A 19,171-nucleotide genomic window follows, 5' to 3' on the forward strand; every position below is an offset into this window, starting at 1 on the left:
TGCATTTCTAAACCTTTTAAACATCTACATTTTTATTTGCTGACTTAAGGACAATTAATAATGTTTTAGATAATATTATATGGTTGGTATTTGACAAGCAAAGTGCTATATATGGGGAATGTATTGTACAGTCCACTGTAAACATAGTTTATAAATAGATGAGGTTTTTCTAGGACAGGAGACCTTAATCTAATCTAATTTTAGGTTGGGGAAGGGAAAGATTTTTTTTAAATAACTTCAATGATACTGTTCCAGATAACTTTGTTCTCTTGTTCCACTGGTAGATGAGAATATCCTGTCCTCTCCTACTTAGTCTCATAATTTTTTCTTCAGGTTCCATCATAAACCCCAATAATTTATTGCTCATGTTGTAGAATATTTAATTACTCCCTTTGAGGGCCCACATGCACTTTTTCTTCACTTCATCTGAGAAGTCATCATGGAAGCCATAAACCCTTCCTCTCAAGCTAAATTAGGAGCAAAGTTAAGTCTCCTTCAGAAAAGGTAAGAAAAGTTGCATGGTTCTTTAAAGATTGTTCACAAATTAGTTATAGATGACTGCATCCTGAAGCAAACTATTGTATTAGTACCTCAGCTGGCAAGCTACCAATGTAAGTTTGTAATACAGATTTGAAACCACCACGAAGTAGGAATTATAGGCACACGTAATCTAAAGTGATAGAATATGAAAACTAACTGTGCAAGAATGAATTTATTTAAACATTTGCATTGTGAAGTTGTATTCCTAGTGAAGTTGTTTGGAATATATGTAATTTAATACCAAGAAGACTTAAAATAATTTTGTTTAATTTTGATTTTTTTTATTAGTCTGGCAGAATACCACTGCCTTAAAATTATATTAAAGTTTAGATGGAGCTATGGGCTATTGGAGCTTATTTGCTTTAACAAATACTATGCTTCCCAGGCTTCAAATCAGTCCCCAAAAGCTTCAAATCAGGGTTTCTTGTAGAGCTGATAGAATGATTCATAAAATGAAATTTATTTGTTTGAATTTTGCCTCTTTTCCTCTTCAGAAATTGTTCTTGAACATATAATGAATTCTTGAATGTATTTTTGGTTTTGAAATTGTTCAGTTTTATTCAGCAAATAATTCTTTGTCTCTAGATCCCTTTGGAAATGCCTCATTGCAGATATTCAAGAATGTGCAGTTTATTAGTCACTACATTGGGCTTATATTTTCTAGTTGCCTGACTGTAAGTAATAGGATACAGTGCCTGCCGAACCATCCAGCTTCAGTTTTGCTGCTCACAGGCATTACCACCATGATGTCAACAGTGCACGTTAGGGAGTGGTATTAGTGAATCAGTAGGGGGGTGCGATTCCATCCACCCAAACTAGCAGTGGGGGGTACTTGTTTCCTCCAAGAATCCAAGCTAAAAAAATCATGTTGAAAGTATCCCTGGTATTATTTATTAATAATACTGCAGTAGCACCCAAAGTACTAAACAGCATCAGGGTCCCATTATCCTCAGTGCTATACAAACACACTAGGAGAGATTACAGTTTAACTCAAAATATGACTCAGGAAGCGAAGGTAACAAAATGGGAGGGAGAGATGGTGGGAGGGAGGAAGAGAGGCTGAGGGTAACAATAATATTGCAAAGTGTTGCAGTTACAGGGTACCCCACCCATTGGTCCCTTGGGAGTATCTCACAAGTAGAGGTCGGTGGGATTAAATGGCTTTGAAGCTGAAAGGTTTTGTGGGAAAGGACCAGTTTTGACTTGACGTTCATCAAGAAAGGCCTCTTAGCTCGGGGTGGGGGGAGGGAGACAGACCGACTTACCCCCCCCGCCCAGCAGAGCCAATGGCCTAGTGGTTAGGGCACTCGGGATGTGGAAGACTTGGGTTCCAGTCCGGGCTATGAATCTGGGTGTCCCACACCCCAGAAGAGTGTGCCTTAACCACCTGGTTGTTGGGGTAGGGTCTTCCTCTCTTTTTTTTTGCAGAATGCTTTAAAAAGTCTCAGTTTTGTCCCAGTGTGGAATGGGAAAAATTCTGAAATCCTGAAAATTTTACTGGGATGGGAAAACAGTTTCCTGCCCAGCTCTACTCATGAGTGCACCCTTTCAAGGGACAAACTCTGTGCCTCCACTCCTCTTAGAGTAGAATCCCACAATTCTCCCACTCACAGACCAGATCCCTCAGCGATAGCACTCCTTGTTACCAACTGTGATTCCTCAGCAAGAGACTCTCTTTTGGGAGCTCTGACCAGGGTAAATACAGTGGCTCAGAACAGCTTCAGAATAAAATGTTATTTATTCATCCATAGGAACATCACATTCAGAGAGAAAAAGGTTAAAGTAACAAAGAGTCTGCATGCATATTGTAGTACCTAAAGCTTATAATTCTCTCAAAACTTAGGCAGGCCCACCTTATCTCAGGTACCTTCCCTTCTGGGGATTGCATTTCAGTCTGCTTCCCAGTAAACATTGCCTTTGTGTCTCCTGTCTTCCCTGAGCTTCTAGGAGTGTCTCTTTTTAAAACCAGGCAGCTGCTGCTGTTCTGGTCCACAAGCTGGGGCCTCCCACCACTTACCAAGCTCATTTGGTGAACACACCAGTGGTAGAGGTAGACCATCAAAGACAACAATACAGTCACTGTCTTGTAAGTGTTGGTAGATGGTTGGCCGTTATACTCATTTCCTGGGGACATGATCTGTTTGACCTCTGCAGGAATTAATCTCTGTGTCCTCCTATGGCAAGACTATATCATAATCAGATAAACAGAGGTACACACAATAGTCATAAAGTTTCATGCAAAGTTATATGGTTTAGGTGTCTGCACAGCTTTGGGGTTCTGAATTGTATGAAAGATTTCTCTCTCCTTATCCCCTTTTACAAATAAATAATATCAGCTATTGCTGACTTATACTCAACCTACTCATCAACGAGCCAGTTGAGCATCACAACAGAGGGCAGTCTTAAGGAGGAATTTGAAGGAGAACAGATTGCCAACGTGAGCACTGACGTTGGCAGTAAAATGGATGACATTTCCCACTATTCAATCAGCTCTATGTTTTGTGTGTGTAGATATTTCAAAGCAGACTATCAATATAATGAATGACCAAACTGAGAATTTCTTCCACTAGGCAGATTTGGGTATGCTCACACAGCTGTGTCTGAGTACACTTCTGAGTTGAAAAAATGATTTTTTGTTTCCACCACGAAAAAGCTTTGTGAGTATTACAGCTGTGGAAGTTTTGGAAAATAATGAAATCCATCCATAGGGATTGCACGAAATATGTTCTCTGGTTTTGAATTTACGATAGTTGTGCCTAACATAAGCAATTTATCTTGTAATAAATGTATTTTAACCTGGTTAAAATCATGCAAGCCACAACAAATAATAGAAAACCATGCACTCGACATATTCAACTCATAATAACCAAAAAGATGGAGTATGCTATTCTCTGTGGGTTTTTGAGAAAGCCAGTGGAAAACTTTCACTGCATGTTCCCCTTGCTTTGTGCAGATTTTCTGACAAGAAGCGGAGTATAGTACTCTTCTAGAATGTAGCTTATTGTAATGTTCTACATCAAAGCCTTCTGTTGTATTTCACATTTATAATATACTTTAAAAAACATAGTTTGAGTAAATATTCTCTTGGTGAGATTCCTCTTAAGATTTTGTAGTGTACCCTGAGGCTTCTAATAATTATAAATCAGAAATAGTATCAGAGGGGTAACCGTGTTAGTCTGGATCTGTAAAAGCAACAAAGAATCCTGTGGCACCTTATAGACTAACAGACGTTTTGCAGCATGAGCTTTCGTGGGTGAATACCCACTTCTTCGGATGCAAGAAGAAGTGGGTATTCACCCACGAAAGCTCATGCTGCAAAACGTCTGTTAGTCTATAAGGTGCCACAGGATTCTTTGTTGCAAATCAGAAATAGAATGTGCTATGGAAACTGTGTAAGATAGGAAATATTAGTATGTATGAATATACTTGCACATGCATACTGTGGATAATTGTAGTTATTCTCAGCAGAGGTCATGTTTTGGGATTGTTATACAGTCTTAAAATATTCAAATTGGATTAGATGCAAGTTTTTTTGAGAATGGTAGCTTTTAGATCAGGAACTAGACAGATTAATATTTTGCCGATTAGAGTTGAAATTGTTTGAATGAGTTTTTGCTACCAGACGGCAAACCAAAAAAATCCTTTCTTCTCCTGAATTGGATTAAAACTGTTATAGTCACAGCAATTATGCTGTGGTTTGTAGCCAGTTTGCTGCTTTTATTATTTAAACAAATTTTAAGGAATTTTGTGAGTTTGACCTTTTGTATCATTACATAGCAACAGGAGGTTGGAAGAAAACCAGCAAGATAAGGAAATATTGAAATGCCAGACTCTCCCATGCATATTATCATCGACTATAAAAACAGATTATATTCAAACTGCAGAAGATTTTTAAAAATATTTGATGTATTTGTCATTATTTTAGGGCTATTTTTCTAATAAGTATTTAGTTAACATCAGTTTTGTTCACTGGGATTATTGGTATTAGTCTAAATGTTTTACTCCACCAGACTCTTTTCTAACAAGTTAACATCTGGTTATGTACAAACAGAATTAATTCCTAAACTGCGTACTCCAAAAATAGCCTTATAGAAGGAATATACAAATCGTTTATGGAGAATAAATGTATGACTACATGTGGCACTATTACAGATATTAGCCATATCATGACTTATGATGGAAACACATCAATTACACCTCTACCCCAATATAACATGACCTGATATAACATGAATTCGGATATAACGCGGTAAAGCAGTGCTCCGGGGGGGGGGGCGGGGTGGAGCGGATCAAAGCAAGTTCAATATAACGCGGTTTCACCTATAACACGGTAAGATTTTTTGGCTTCCAAGGACAACGTTATATCAGGGTAGAGGTGTACCTCATATACAGAGAGATTTTAAGTTATTATCATGGACATCTAACTATTGAGAATGGGCCTAGACCTGGTCCCAAATGAGTCGAAGACAAAACCCTAATTGACTTCAATAGTAGCAAGATCCCTAAGTCCCCAAGCCTATTGTCATTGGCTTCAGTAGTAGACATTCAGATTTTGTAGTCATAGCTATATGACCCTATGTCCATATCTGCACCAGCACAGTATGCACATCCAGTGTAATAGAAACCCTTTTTTATGTCAGAATTTCACTTAAGCCCAGAAGGATCCTGTAGGGTGAGTGTTTCTTTGGTTTTTCTTAGCCTCTTCTTGCTCACTGTTAATGTTTTCATACTGTGCATGTGTGGAATACCTGGATATACTGCTGTTAATGTCCATGCTCCTTTCCCATGATCTTGTGTCACTTTTGATGTTGCTCCAGATATTTTTATAACAATCTCTTTTGTTCTGGTAGAATCCCCTCTTTCTTTCATCACTGTGTGCGGCAACACTTTTCCCTCTTGCTACATGCATTAGGCCAGGTTAGCGACAAAGATTGTAAGAGCTATGCAGCTCATTGCAACTGGTCTATTACACTATGGAATTGATGTTTGCCCCCCGAATTCTTCATTTTATGAAAGCTTTCCCTAGATATTCTTGGATCATTGAATAGATTGCAAAATAAAGGAGCTCCCAGAATGAGCCAAATGTGTAGAATCAGATTTGCTGACAGAGCACTTCAAACATCACTTCGTTTGCGCAGGGTGGGAATGGAATCTCCAGGGACAGAGAATGGGGAAACTTCAAAAGGTTTTGTGTTTAGGTTTATTTTGGAGAAACACCTCAAAGTTCAGATGCTCATCTCACTGCCCTCCAGACTTCTTGGATTTGCAAAATTCATCTGGAAATTTTGCAAAAACTTGGCTTTCTTTGGAGAGTTTTTCTACTTGATGCTTCAAGTTAAGGTAGGAACGGGAGGAAGAATAACCCTGTTCTAGATAGTAGGTAGATACTTTGTTTCCTGAGTGCTACAGGAACTGGAAGCAACTGGAAGCTTAGGAAAAGTTAAAAGACTGGGTATGGGTATGTGGGTGGGAAGGGAGTTGGCCAGGTGTTTTTCAGACTACCTGAGAGAATCAGTTTGGGATCAGTTTGAGTTTCAGGTAAAACTGAGACAATTTTTGTTTTATCTATACGATCCTGTGACAGCTGTCAAAAACATGGCTCTGACACTCCGTTGAGATAAACACCCCAGGAAGGGAATGAAGCAATGCAGAACTTGTATCAGAGGATCAGCACCTTAGGTACCATGGAATAACAGGCTAGATTCTGGGGTTCAGTTTGTGCTATTTATGGCGCAAGATTTGCAGTCCTGTGCCCCTGAAGGATTAAGCTGCATTATACCATCTTTCCAGAATGTGTAGTGGAATAACTGTTAATATCTGATCCCTTTGGAAATGCCTCATTGCAGATATTCAGAATGTGCAGTTTATTAGTCACTACATTGGGCTTATATTTTCTAGTTGCCTGACTGTAAGTAATAGGATACAGTGCCTGCCGAACCATCCAGCTTCAGTTTTGCTGCTCACAGGCATTACCACCATGATGTCAACAGTGCACGTTAGGGAGTGGTATTAGTGAATCAGTAGAGGGGTGCGATTCCATCCACCCAAACTAGCAGTGGGGGGTACTTATTTCCTCCAAGAATCCAAGCTAAAAAAATCATGTTGAAAGTATCCCTGGTATTATTTATTAATAACTGTCAATAACTGTTAATATCTGTCAATAGAAATGTGTGCAAAAACTTCTTGTGGCTGTAAAAACTGTTAAACATTTAATCACAATTGGTAAGAAATGATCAGTATTTGTCTGAAAGATCTTTGTTTTTTGCAGGTAAAAGATAAAAACTGCCCTTTAGTGCAACTATTAGCCTGTTTTTCATTTTGTCTGCTGTAAAAGCTATTTTTGTTGTTGAAAATGGTTCAGAGCAACATGTATTAATAAAAAGTAATTTAAATAATTTACAAAAAGTGAAGTAAAAACCTTCTCTCCCAATACTGCAAAGATCATGAAATAACACAAACCATGTGATTCCACTGACAAGTACGAGCCACAACAGCATTACATTTTTCATCTCTCAAACTAAAGAAGTTAAGCTCTTTAGTATATCTTCGATACACTTCAAGGGATTTTTTTCTCTCAAGAATGTTGAGAAGTTGTACTTGGACCTGTTCAAGAAAATTATTTTATTTTCCCTGCAAAATAGTTTTGATGAAAATGAAAATCTTTCATTGTTATATAAAAAAAATTAATTGAAAAGCCCAAGGCCAACCCCCCCTCACTGTCTGGCAAACAACAACTAAAATATTTGGTTAGCTTTGCCTTTGTAAAGAAAAATCTGAACTTTTTTTATTGAAAATTGATTTTTTTAAAATAGTTGATTTGTTTTAGAAAAAGCCATTTTGACAAAAAAAAGTTATGAACATTTTTTGACCAGCTCTATAATTGACACCAATAAAAACAAAAGTTTAAGTTTCAAATAAGAAAATAATGTATGGTCTTATTGTTGGTGTAGCTATAGAATCTGCCTGTGGGTCTGCAATATTCCTGGAAATTAAGCTGATTTTAATGACAGACGAGCAGAAGAGGAATAAAGCACTAGGTATCTTTCTGTTGCTGTTAGAAATGATCTAGATTTGATCAGTTGTGGGCTCTGCCTCAGAAACAAACAAATGCAATAAGTATCTGATCCAAAGACCATTGAAGTAAATGGATAAACTGAAGTATCTGGCTTGGGTCCTAGATGAATTGCTAAAAAGAAGTTTTAAAATGGACTTCTTACAAATAACACAGCTGCAAGAGGTGGGTTTGTTGTTTTGTTTTTGTGTGTGTGTAAGTGTTACCAAGGGACTTTTTCAAATTTCTTTGGAAGAGAACAAAATACTGCCTGAACTGAACTCTGTCTGACCTGACTGGTCCTGCTACCCTATTCGTATTCTTATGAATGTCAGACCATATGTTTCTCCAATATAGCTCAATAAACAGAGAATGGGAGCAGAGTTTGTTGATCACAGTTACAATTAGGTAACTAATAAATATCTTAGTGCACTGTACAGTGACTTTTCTGTGCTACCTCTTTCTTAATGACAGACTTGTATACTTAAACGATAATGTCATTCTGGGCTTTAGGAAGCATTGAAAAACCAGTGGAATATGTGAACTACTGAACTGGCATATTGTGAGGACAAAAGCCATCAAATCAAATGAATAGAAAACAGCTTATTCTGTTCCTAGATAACAAAGAATACTGCACTATACATGCCTGGCAGGAACATTCATATTTCAGATTTGATTTTTAAATAAATAGGTTAAAAAGCAAAGAACAAAACAGTTCAAGGAATTCAGGGTCACTTCAGTAGGTACATTTAATTATTTGTTCCATAACATCTTTAACAAGGAAAAAAGAGCAAAATAGCCTGAGAGGATGGCTTAGTTGTTTATGCATAAATTCCTAGACTCCCTTTAAACTTAATTCCAAACTTTGGCAAGGTTGATTGAGCTTTCAGCCTTCTGAAGTAGATGCATTGACTTCTAATCAGTTTAGTGTCCCTTGTGGGTCTTTTGGATGAGACATTAGAAACCCAAATCCAGTCTGCTCTTTTTGAGTATTGAGGAGCCAGTGTGTTATAATGTCTACGGCTACACATCTTTCTCCCCGCCATTGGGGGGAGGGAGGGAGCTAGTACATCAATTTCTTTACCATATGATTCCTGCACCTGTATAGCTCCCACCCCCCGCCCTGCCCCATAAAGTGCCTGTCACTTTAATTGGAGAAACTAAAAACTGAAATGCAAGAAAATCCAGAAGGTAGGGAAGGATTTTCTCTCATTAACTTTACCACATTGAATGCTCTATAAGGCATGAGCCCAAACCCTAGATCTGAAGCCAAAGTTCCCAAACTTGGAGATTTGAAGTGAAGATCCATATCTGAGCTTTACTAGATTTTGGAGTATTTTATGATGTAGCCTGTTATAATGAGAGATGTTGACTTTAACACCGCCTTAATGCCACCTTTTCTGCTTTTTTGGTTTGTAAAGGAGCACTCATTTCTTGAGCCCTCTGCGTGGTGGGGTGCGGTATTAGTTCTTTTCTCGACTCTGGTGTCCCTTGCAGGCTGATCATGGGGAGAGGTCTTCAGTGGCTTGGCCCTCCAGCCAAATCACAAAGTCCAAATGAACCCCTTCCTGGGTATTTAAGAGTCCAACAAATAAACAGCCTGTCTGCCCTCTCTAGGGCCTTCACCCTGGCTCTCAGCCCTTTAGTTCGGGCTCCCAAATAAGAACTGTCCTCATCTTGGGGTTTATGCCATTTTACCTGGGGAACCTGGGTCTGCCCACTACTCCGGGTTCCAGCCTACGGACCCTCTACACAGGAGCACACTGTTCACTTCAATCCTTTGCTGCTTTCCCCTGGGCCTCATCCTGCTGGACCCTTTTATCTCCAGCCCTATCTCATGTTCTTCTCTCTCCACAATCCTAGCTATGTAATTTCAGGTAGCCATAAGCTCTCTCTGATTGTCAGGCTCCTTCAGCCATAGAAGAGCGCCCTTCTTCACTTCTCTGGTCCCAGCCAGGAACTGACCAAATAGGGCCCTTCAGCTCCTTTTAGCTGGGCCAAAAGGACCCAGATTGGCTGTTGCTAGCCCCCCTAGTCGTGGAGGGACCAGGTTTCTGTAGTTTCTAAAATGGCTTCTCCAAGGTGGCTTCTCTAGCCAGATCTGGAGGACCCACCTTCACTGCGCTGTTCCTCTCATATCACTGCTTCCTGGGGGAGGATGTAGCAGGACCACAGGGCCTTCTGTGGGGATTAGCAAAGGCCAGGTACATCCCATCAAATAGTTCCTTGGCTATTATATGGAAGGGAAAAAAAGGGGTTGGGTGAGAAACCCAGAAGTAACCGGTTTGGGTAGCTTACAGGCTCTGCCAGTGTTACAATGGGTTTGACAGGAATAAGTACATGTGATAAACCGCATAAAGAGTGCGAGCAGATGCCTGCACCTGCTAGCTGAGACACCATGTATTTTTATGCATGCACATGAAGAAAGATCTGAAAATTTACCTATCACCACTTGAGAGTTAGATCAATAGTTTTAAAATACTCATAATGAAAAGTCACCAATATTTTTACAACTAGCAGTGCTGTTCTTGATTCACACTGCTGTGTTACTCATGAATTGTGCATATTTGAACAATTGCAACCCCTTGGGAAAATATTAATTTCTGAAAGCTTCATGAATTTTACCACAAATGCATATTCATACTAATATTCCTACCACAAGTGAATTATTTTTCTGTTTATTATTCACCAGTGAAACTGCCCTCAGAATCTCTAGTGAAGTCTCGTGATTTCTGCTCCAACTCCTTGTCCTTTCTGCTGCCTTTGATACTGGTGATCACTCCCACTTCCTTGATAGTCTTTTCCCAGCATCGTCCACACCTAGTTCCCCTTTCTCCTCCCTATCTGCTCCTTTAACATTTCCTTCTCTGTGGCAGTCCCTCAGGGCTCTGTTCTTAGTCTTCTTTTTTCCATCTGTATCTTCTCACTGAATGACATTCCCCATTTATTTGGGTTCACCTGTCATCCCTATGCTGATGACTCTCAGGTCTACCTGTCTGAGTGTGTTAGTCTCTCATCTCTCATGGTCTTTCTGACCTTTTGTATTGGATAATCTCACTGCAATTGAAATCTCAGCATGGCTAAAACTAAACTCCTCAACCCCTTTCCTCTATTCTCTTCTCATTTGCTGTGAGCAACATCACCCTGTCACCCAAACACACAATGTTCGGGTTGTCTCTGACTCCACCTTCTCCTTTCTATTCTGCATCCACGCTGTGTTCAAATCCTGCCCCTTTTTCCTTTGCAACATCTTGAAAATCCAGTCAGTCCTCCTTCTCCATCCTGGTGGCTGAGTCACTGGTTCACAGTCTCATGGCTACAGGACTAGCTGCACTTCTTGACCCTTTCTCTGGCAGTGAGATGAGCATCTGAACTTTGAGGTGTTTCTCTGGTCACCCACTCAGATGTTAGATCTCATGACATTATCTTTTCTAGAGTGAAATCCCATGATTCTCCCACTCTTAGACTGGGTCCCAAGGCTACAGCCCCCTCTGTCCCAAGAGTGATTACTCAGCAGGCCAGACAGGGTTTGACACTTGCAAAGTCTTCCCTTTCGGGCCCTGGGACCTGTGGTTAATATAGTGACTAGACAACTTTCATAAAGAAAAGTATTGTTTAATCTTAACAGTAGGAATACAGCACAGCAAAAGGGAATAGGATTTTAAAATAGGAAAACAATGTATATTTATCTTCCCTGTGTCTTACCATTAGAGCTGGTCAGAGTTTTTGATTGAAAAATGCCATTTGTTTAAATGAATGTTTCAAAAAATGTTGATTCTGATAAAATTTTGTTTTAAAAAGTGAAACAAAGCATTCTGATCATGTCAAAAGTCATGTTTTGACATTTTTGCAATAGAATGTTAATTTTTCACTTCAAGATGACTTTTCAGAATAAAAATGGCATATAAAGAGCCATCTTTACAAGTTCTGGATGTTCGCAATCAGAACAAAAGTTTTTGATTTCATTGAAACAATTTTTCTATTGACTCAAAATGAATTTTGTTTCTCAGGAAATGTTGAAAGTGTTTGTTCCATTTTGGATTAGGAAAAAAAATTTCTCCCACAAAATGGAAAATCCTGTTCCCACTGAGGTCTACTTACCATCTCCTGGAGCTTAGGCAGGTCCATTTGCTTCAGCCCCGCTATTAAACTAAGCAAATACATGCACACAGTAAACATTCCAGTAACCCAGTATGGCCATTCAATAACTATCCTAATAACCCAGGTAATTTATTTCATTCATAATGTTTTACAAATCAACCCCACATATCCATCACACAGAGCCTGGTCTTCTTCCTTTGATTGCCTTTTAGGTATTTTTGATACTAATCTTACCCCAGTCTATCCAAAATGCTGCTTCTAAAATCATCTTGCTCTTCTTTTGTTGGCCTTTTGCTTTGTCCATGTTGCACCATGTGCACCTCAAGTAGTTTCATTTGCAGTGTGTATCAAGTTCATACTTCTTGTCTTTGTTTTCAGGGCTCAGAACATGCACCCCCGTCTGTATCTCTGACTTGGTCTCCTTTAGCCTGGCTGCAGCAGAATTAAAATTCACATTAAAATTAAATCAACTAGTTTGAAAACAGGAGTCTTAAGGGGTTGTCAATGCCCCACTAGCAGAACCCAAAAGTTCTCAAACTTTCATGACAAAATTTGTAATTAGGACACAGTATAGCTCAAAAAAATCAATAAGGAACTAAAAATGTGACATGATCCCCTTTCCTTTCTCACCACAGGCTCAACTTTCTATCTTTGTGATTCTCATCAGATATGTTCAGGAAATAGTTTTACATGTGTATACGTTTAGTTTGCAATGGTTTTAGCAAGTCGCTCCTACCTGCTTTGGGCTCTGATTCAAGATGATATTCAGGACAGGATACACATTCTTAACTTCCATCAATGTTAATGGACTTACACATGTGCTTAGATACTTTCCTGAATTAGCTTTAGCTAATTAGATACTCAACAGCTTCTCTATTTCATCCTCATAGAATACTTGGAGGAGATGGATACATCTTCTGTATGATTAAGCCAGATGCAATTAAAATACCCAGTCTGGTGAATTACTCATAGACTTTCATGAAAATACCCAACTGATTAACTAGCTCTTCTTGGTATATGAAATGCTGCACAGATTAGGTGTTTTACTGTGTGTGTTTGGGGATGGAGGAATCATCTAATTCCTACAACTGTCCTAAATATTCTCTCTTCTGCATTCACCACCTATGAAAATTTTGAGGGAGCTGGGAGATCCATGACTTCCAGTTGTGACAAAGTTCCTCTTCTACCTTGGTGGGTCCTGCGCTTATTGGCAGATTTGCTCACCTCAGTGATCTTCCCCACAGTCTGGGTCAACTCCTCCTGTGTCTGATCAGGAGTTGGGAGGTTTGGGGGGAACCCAGGCCCGCCCTCTACTCCGGGTTCCAGCCCAGGGCCCTGTGGATTACAGCTGTCTATAGCGCCTCTTGTAACAGCTGCATGACAGCTACAACTCCCTGGGCTACTTCCCCATGGCCTCCTCCAAACACCTTCTTTATCCCCACCACAGGACCTTCCTCCTGGTGTCTGATGATGCTTGTACTCCTTAGTCCTCCAGCAGCGCACACTCTCAGCTCCTTGTGCCTCTTACTCCCAGCTCCTCACATGCACTTCCTCTCCTCTGGCTCCTCCTTGCCTGACTGGAGTGAGCTCCTTTTTAAACCCAGGTGCCCTGATTAGCCTGCCTTGATTGGCTGCAGGTGTTCTAATTAGCCCGTCTGCCTTAATTGATTCTAGCAGGTTCCTGATTACTCTAGTGCAGCCCCTGCTCTGGTCACTCAGGGAACAGAAAACTCCTCATCCAGTGACCAGTATATTTGCCCTCGACCAGACTCCTCTACCCCACTCGTCTGGGTCTGTCACACAACCTATGTCCTCATGGCTGGTAGAGACAGAAGTGGGAAGTAGGGTTTGGTCCTTTAAAGAGTGGATTCTCAGAGCCCTCCTGCAAGAGTAGGCCAGATTCTCCTAAACCTCTGGTTGCTGGATGCCAGTCCATAGACAGTTAAACCAATTAATATCCAGCTTCAAATCTTCTCTTTATGGGTAAGTTGATTGAGAAGGTTTAAGGGGCCAGCTATGTTGACATAAGCATCTGATTGCCTTGACTCGTCAGCCTGAGTTTGAGGCCAGGTGTCATTACAGATCTCTAATAGTTTCCTTAACCAACAGCTGACTCCTGGGAATATTTAATGGTCATACTGATGCCTTTTGACCTTTGGCAATCATGTTTGGATTTTTTGTTTTTCCTGTATAAATGTAAGTGTACAGAATGAAGAAGTACATGTTCTTCAGCTATATTTCATTATTAGGATCTTCAACTTTCATCCCATTGGCTTAGAATGCCTTCTGCAAGAGGTATCTTTCATTGTTCTCCAAATAAAAAAAACACCATTTTGCAAGGGGTGAAGCACCTAGACTAGGAAACAGAGAATAAGTAGAGTGGTTACACTTAAAAAGGTCATATCATTGTAGCTTTAGACACTTCCCATCAGAATCAAGACCTTATCATGCTTGATGCTCTACATAGAGTGGAAGGCAATCCTTTGCAATCTATTTAGCAGGCAGGATGTAACGGGTTGATGTTGATAACTAGACAATGATACTATGGTATCAATAAGTTTAAGAAATGTTCTAAAAATGGAGGAAGTCTTTTATATTCATCTAAGGCAAAAGAAGCAAGTTTTTAAGGTGACCACTGTAGGAAACTGCCACTGCCACTTTGAAAAGACACCTACTTGGCAATAACATAAAATGCTATGGGCACTGAGATCAATCTCTGCAAATTAGAAGCGTCAGTTGTTCAAGCAGAGAGGTTTCATAAGCAGATAAACAGTGAGTAACGGGTAATTTGTCTTATGAGGATGGTCAGCAGTACACAGAGAGTTTTGCCCGTGATGCTAAGTTGTTGCAGGCCTATGTAAAGGTAATGCCAACATGTGTTTTGTTTTGCCTTTTTTATTAATAAAACTTCCCTGGCATTCACCTTCTTTGAAGGCAAAGAAGCTGCATAATGAAATCAACATTTACTTTGCACTCATAATGCATGGTTGGGGGGAAAAGGGTGGCTACTAGTGGGAATAGCTAAGAGAAATAGCTGACTTTTCAGCAACAAGTATTAGCACCTAGTATAATAATGTTATGTATTACTTTATAAAACACTAGTGGGCTGAATATCTTTAATTATAACAACCACTACCACTGGAAAACAGAAGGGGGTACATGTTGCTTTAATCTCTCTGGACTAGCGCCTAATGTGCATTTGCATCACTTTTCACATTAGTATATCTTTCAGCACTGAACCTAAGAGTAGTGTTCATAGTAAAATGAATATTTATCAGTGATAAATAATATGAGTCTTTTTATATTGCAAAATACATTTCCTTTTGCAGTAGCAACATGTTAAATTCACTCCTTAGTAAGCATCTAGCACACTTTTGTCAGTATGAAAAATTGTGGCTTGATAGAATGAGATTGCATTCTCAGTACTAGTGTCAGTGACTGCGGAGTTATAAAAAAAAACCCACCACGAGGCGTCCTTGTGGCACCTTAGAGACTAACACATTTATTTGGGCCACAAGGACTCCTTGGTTTTTTTCTGATACAGACTAACATGGCTACCCCTCTGAAACCTGTGGAGTTATAGTTATATTGATATGTTTAGAAGACTACTAAATAGGATTCTAATGGATGTTCTGCTTAGAGATAAAAGTTGGGCTGTAGGGGTAGTAGTACATTTGAAATTGATCTTGCATGAGGCTCCTGTCTGACAACTTTAATCTGACCGGTGTCAGTAGTAGGCATGTAGGAGAGAAGAGATCTAAGGAATGTGTGTGTAAAGCTGTATGTGTGAGTAGAAAAACTGAGAAGACCAGGGCAGATCCAGCAGCATGCATTTACCATATAGTTAGGCCCCCTCAAGATAAATGGAATGTTCTTCCCACCCTGAATAAACACTGACCAAGAAGCTAATGGTGTCTGTACAGAAGGGATTCTGACTGAACAGCACTCTCTAGGGAGAGGAACCCTGTCCTGGAAGAGCACAAGAACCAATCACTCCCCTTAGCTGTTGTTAGAAGGCAGAAGGAGAGTTGGTTGCAAATTTTCCAACACACTATTAAAGCATCACTTAATTCGAGTTACAGTATAGATTTCTGTGTGTGGACAGGAGTTGAGTTCAGAGTTAATGCTCGAGTTACAACTTGAGCTAACTGCGCTGTGAAGAAACCTTAAATCAGCTGTGCAAAATTCCTGTGTCGTGTTAAGTGAATGTGAAATTTTGATGGTACTAGACAAAGACAGCAAGGGATAAGAGTGATGAAGAGAGACACTCTGTGGTCCTTCTAGCCACTTTTAACCCGTTTTCTAGGGTGAAGGCTACACTGGAAGCCACTCAATATTTCAAATGTAGGGTCATTTATTTTTTTAAAAGAAAGGGAGCTGAAAATGTCTGGTGGATCACAAACTGAAACTAAAAGGGCAATTGGGCTTTTCAGAGGGAAGTGGTCTAAAGAGTCCAGGACAACCTGCAAAAAATAGAGAGATTTAGAGAAAAATGAACAATCAATTTATTCTGAATAGCGGGCTGAAGATATTTATAACCTGCTTCCTAATATTTTCTCTTACTATTTTACTAAGACAGTGGAAGGAGGGATTGTGTAACTCCCCTCATTAAAAAAATATAATAAAATGTAAACTTAAACCATTGTCTGATAGCAGTGAGCCCCAACAGCGGGTGCACTAGTAGGCTACAGGCACGTGTTTCAGATGGTTGAAGGCACCATGTATCTTGACGCAAGCCTCCATACCCTCCACTCCCCCCATAGCTTATTGTTTGTTTTTACTGGGTTAGCACATATACATTCTTTGCTAATTAAAGCAGATCTTCAGTCTGGGGTGGGGTGTTTGGGGGACAAATCTCTGTTGCCCCATCCCAACCACCTTTAGAGTATGTAATGTTTGGGGAATTGAAATACAGGTGGCCACCAGACAATGCCATCTATGCTATTATTGATTTATTTATAATAGTGTTCATAATGTGCTTTCTGGACAGTCCTTGCTCCAAAGAGCTCTCACTCTATGGGTGGAGAAACAAACAGACACAAGTTATGGGAAAGAGAACAACAGCAATCAATTTACATACAAGTCAACTCAGTTCACTGTAAGCAGTATAGCAGAAGTGGATCTTCGAGGAGGGACTTAAATGGGTTGGGTCTTTGTGGATGAACTCGGGCAGACATTATACACTGATTTTATTATCTTGGTCCCCTTAATTCCGGCAATCCCCTTAATTAAATTATTACTTCTAATTATGGTTGCCAATTAGTCCAGTGCTAAAGACAACATAAAGTGGGAGAAGGGGATATCTTGGTTCACTGCTTCCCTTTCAGGTTGAAGTTTGAGCATTTCAGGTCGTTTGTTCTTGTGGATGCTATAGGGTTAGAATACAGTTTTATCCTGTGTTGTAGATATGTTTGCCCATTCAAATTGAAAAGGATCCATAGGATGTATGAGGAGAATCCAGGCTCCTTTGGGGGTTGAACAAAAATATTTTAAAAATTGTATTTTCAATTGGAAAATATTTTATAATTGAATTGGAATTAGATCCATTTGGAAATGGTTGATTTCTTTTTTTTATTGCATCTGCTGCAGCACAACAGCTTTAAAAAGAATTTCTTGCAGCCACAAATTATGATGTATGGTTTCTAACAGCTGTGATCTCAAAATTGGCTAATAGTGAATAGGTCGATGAATAGCCATTTATTCCTGGAATCTATAAGATGAGCAATTATGAACAGCCAACAAACATGGTCAGAGCAGAGATTTTTTAGCAGCAGCAGCAGCAACAGCATATTCACTCACTAAAATGAGTACTTAGGTATAACGTGCTTTTTGTAGTAAGAGTATGATTTGTTATGTTCAACTCATTGAAATCTGTAAATAATCATCTCCTGGAATAAACACACTGTTACAAACCATTATTTGAAAGCATCCCTTTTTTGCTTTGCCAGTTTTTGTACTAACCAAAGCCATTACTTCATTTCTTGGGTTTATTGTGATAACAGAAGATAGCCAGCCAGGTATTTGTTCTGAAGAAAATTCCTGTGTGAAAGTCCATCTTCTATAGTGTATAACCATTACTTACGAACCTACACTTTCAAGAACTGAATTGGAATATACTGATTGCTGATTTCCAGAATGCATTCTTTAAATGTCTTTCTCTTCCTCCATTCAAAGTAAGTCATAATTCCTTTGTCACTCAGTTGAAACAAAGATCAGAAGGAATGATTTTGAACTAAAAAGAACAGCCTGCATCTAAAAATGCCTGCAAAGACCTTAGCAGCAGTTCATGATTCACTTTTCAAAGGGAAGAAATAGGGTCAATAGGCCAGAGCTGGCCCCAGTTCCACCTCTTTGCGCCACTCCAACAGTCCAGTCCAGGTTGAACGGTAGTTCAATTGGCCTGCTAGGGATTCTACTAGCAGCATAAAGGAAAGCCCAAGTGGAATAGGCCAGCATAGCCAGCCCTATGCCATCCACTATGTAATGGGGTGCCCAAGAGAAGAAAGGTGTGGCTGAGCACCAATAATTCTTGGTAGCTGGAACTTCCCCTGCAGTTTATACAATTTAGAACACATGCTGCTCTAAATGTGCTCATTGGAACTGGTCCAGTGCCCAGTGGTCCAAGGATAAGGGAATCACAAAAGTGGCTTTACAGCTATCTTGACTCCTCCCAGCCCTGAGATGTGCAATGTGGAAGGAGGTAGTCTCCAGAATCTGCCCCAAGTAACTTTAGGCCTAAAATGTGTTTTCTGTAGAAGAATAAAAGGGCCATTTGAAAAGCAAATAACATTGTTATTTCCAAGGTGATTCATGGATTCCAAGTCCAGAAGAGACCGTTGTGATCATTTAGCCTGATCTATATAACACAGGCCATAGAACTTCCCCAAAATAATTCCCAGAGCAGATCTTCTAGAAAAACATCCAATCCTGAGTTAAAAATTGATGGAGACTCTACCACAAGCCTTGATAAATTATTCCAGTGGTTAATGACTTTCACCATTAAAAAAAGTGCATCTTATTTCCAGTCTGATTTATCTAGCTTAAGCTTCTAGCCATTGGCTCATGTTATACCTTTCTTTGCTAGATTGGAGAGCCCATTATTAAATAATTGTTCCCCATGTACTTATAGACTGTAATCAAGTCACCTCTTAACCTTCTATTTATTAATCTAAATAGACTGAGCTCCTTCAGTCTATCACTGCAAGGCATGTTTTCTAATCCTTTAATCATTCTCATGGCTCTTCTCTGAACCCACTCCAATTTATCAACATGGAACATTTGAGAACATTTTAATTGAACACTTCTCTGCATTGTTGGAAATCCAAACTCACCAGCAGCGCATTAGAACACGAGGACCAAAACAACGAACCATAAAAACAGACAGCGAAACTGATAGGTTTAGTTTTACACTCCAAGCTGAATGAACTACAAAAAGTACAGCTGAGCAAACACTTCAAAAACCTGTCCATGAATATTCAC

The 19,171-nt window shown here is 39.6% G+C and overlaps 2 long non-coding RNA genes across 5 annotated transcripts in view; one reads left to right on the forward strand and one right to left on the reverse strand.

The window, feature by feature from the left end:
- Positions 1-19,171, forward strand: part of LOC120384507 — a 146,148-nt gene that overhangs the window by 43,244 nt on the left and 83,733 nt on the right. The window contains exon 5 of one of the 4 annotated variants that reach the window (XR_005588922.1): positions 6,125-6,262. The exons of the other annotated variants lie outside the window; for them this stretch is intronic. This is a non-coding gene — a long non-coding RNA (uncharacterized LOC120384507). Of the gene's footprint in view, positions 1-6,124; positions 6,263-19,171 lie in introns of those variants that run through there. 4 annotated transcript variants of the gene reach the window in all.
- On the reverse strand, positions 8,738-13,193 carry LOC120384508. Its single transcript, XR_005588926.1, has 3 exons — positions 13,135-13,193; positions 11,927-12,124; positions 8,738-9,821 (listed from the first exon to the last, which is right to left on the reverse strand). It is a non-coding gene; the product is annotated as an uncharacterized LOC120384508 (long non-coding RNA).

This window comes from Mauremys reevesii, linkage group 16 (genome assembly GCF_016161935.1).
Source record: "Mauremys reevesii isolate NIE-2019 linkage group 16, ASM1616193v1, whole genome shotgun sequence".
NCBI classification, from domain to species: domain Eukaryota; kingdom Metazoa; phylum Chordata; order Testudines; family Geoemydidae; genus Mauremys; species Mauremys reevesii.